Source organism: Elaeis guineensis, chromosome 6 (genome assembly GCF_000442705.2).
Source record: "Elaeis guineensis isolate ETL-2024a chromosome 6, EG11, whole genome shotgun sequence".
Classification (NCBI taxonomy): domain Eukaryota; kingdom Viridiplantae; phylum Streptophyta; class Magnoliopsida; order Arecales; family Arecaceae; genus Elaeis; species Elaeis guineensis.
Genome location: NC_025998.2, coordinates 31,673,850 through 31,676,261, shown reverse-complemented (window position 1 = coordinate 31,676,261; position 2,412 = coordinate 31,673,850).

Here is a 2,412-nt window from a genome sequence, read left to right as displayed (position 1 = left end):
GCTAAGTTCACAGAGGTGATGGTGTTCTCGGAGGATGAACTTCAATAAATGGCTTTGAAATGGAAATCAGCACTTGTGGGTAAGTTTTTGGGTCAAGGACTTTGCTTGATTTTGTTCAAAAAGAAATGAAAAACCAATGGCGCGTGGAAGGTGAATTTTAGGTTACCCCTTTATCTGAGGGGTTTCTCCTATTCTGTCCTCCATCTAAAGAAATCCGTTTAAGGGTGCCAGAGTCTGGACCATGAACTTTGGCTGGGCAACTGCTGACCATTGAGCCGTGGCATCCTAGCTTTAAATTCTCGAAGGACACCATCCAAACTATTAATATCTGGTTGCGTTTGCCAGATTTACCATTAGAGGTATGGGAGAAGGATATGATTTTGAAAATCGCTGCTGAGGTAGGGAAACCTAAATTTCTAGACCCCTAGACAGCCTCCTCTTCTCGTTTAGGGTTTGCCAGTCTGTATCCATTGGATCTAACTAAATCTATTTATCCTGGCACTAAACTCCTCATCAATGATCACATAGTTTGGCAAGAATTTGCTTATGAAGACCTACCTAAATTTGTTATCGATGTGGGCAAATTGGGACTAATATGTTTCAGTGTGTGCAATGTAAAGATGAGTCTTGCTCAGAGGGTTCCATGCTCTATGGACCTTGGATTAGAGCAGCGAGGGTTCCTATCAGCTCCTCTAGTCAAAGGTAGGGAGAGAAAACTTTTGTTTCTCCTCCTAGGGCCTCTCATGCAGGTAATGAGTAGGTAACTCCAAAAAAAGTTGACCCGAGCTGCACCTAAAAATACTACAGATGCTACTCCTATAGAGATTATATCTAGGGGCTCTAGATTTACACCTTTGGCTTCTAAGCATGACCGGTCATTAGTAGAGATGTGTCCTATGGGGGGGATGCTAGCTGGATATTCTGATCTTATGCAAGCCAAATCAGGTAAGGTTAAGGACAAGAGGAAGAGATCCCCAGTTCAGTCTCATCCCATTGAAAGATCTACCTCAGTGTCTCCTCTGCAATCGAAGGTTATTATCTGAGAGGAAATGATGCTTAAGGAGTCGTCTTTGGATCCTAGTTCTGCATTTGTATTGTATTCAAAAGGTCCTGCAGAAAAGATGGTCTGACGGCCAGTGATGATCAACCCGATAGGCTGGATGGGTCATCATTGGCTACTACTTCCAAAGAGGCCGGATGATCAACCCCAGTAGGTTGGATGGCTCGTCATTGGCTACACCTCTAAAGCTGGAGCATCGATGGATCAGTAGTTACCTTTGGAGGGCCTTCTAATCACAAGGCATTAGTTAGCCAAGTATCGCAAGTATTGTCGAATACTACCAGAGATTCATCAGTTAAGGTGAATGTTCAGCCTACTTCTTCGACATGGCTCGTATGGTTAATATGGAAATCTCAGCACCTGAGCGTTAGGTCTGTTTTGGTGTCACTACTCTCCCAATTCTCCTTCTTGGATTCTGGGGCTGGTATATGCAATATGCATGGTTTGACTCGGCATAATCTTTGGCAAGTGATCACTCACATTTCTTGCTTTGGGAGTTCCTTCCCTTTTGTTGGATGATTTCAACTATTTTTTGAATTCAACAAATAAAATCAGTAGAAAACCATTCTGTCTTGATCGGGATATTGAGGAATTCTGTCAATTTGTCTCTTCCAATGGGCTAATAGATCTGGAATTGTAAGATCTAAATTTACTTAGTGTAATAACCAAAAGGGGATGGCCTAGAGTCTGGGAAAGGCTTGATCGTGGATTTGTGCAGAGAATTGGTGGGACATATTTCCTCATATAGACATCCATCATCTTATTTGATTTGCATCTAATCATTGTCCTTTGTTTAATGACGGCCAGTTCCAGTGCCAAGGGTTCTCGACCCAATTTTTTGATATTTTAAATTTTGAAAGTACTACCCTAATTTTCATCAATTAGTACAGAATCATTGGATGGAGAAGAAGGAGTTAGATCTGACGGTAAGACTATCTTTTTTCTTTCCAAAATCTAGGAAAAGGCCCAACAATGGAGCAAATTCAAGGGGCGCAATTTGTTCCAAAAAGGAGAGGAGCTGTATAACCATATCTTGAAGTTACAAAATCTAAAGTCGCATTATGGCCCTTTATCGCATGATGATCATATGTCCCTCCATCTTCTTCAACAATATAATCAAATTTTATCCATCCAAGAAAGTTATTGGAGACAAAAATCTAGAATTCAGTGGTTAAAGGAAGGAGATATGAATACTTCTTTCTTTCATCATGGTGTGGCTCTACGTAATCGCTATAACCGATAATAGCTCTTAAATCAGAGTCTGGCAAATGGTGTCATGGAGATGAAGAAGTCAAAGGACTTTTGCTACATCATTTCCAAGCTTGATGGAATCAAGCTCGATTGTCAGTTGA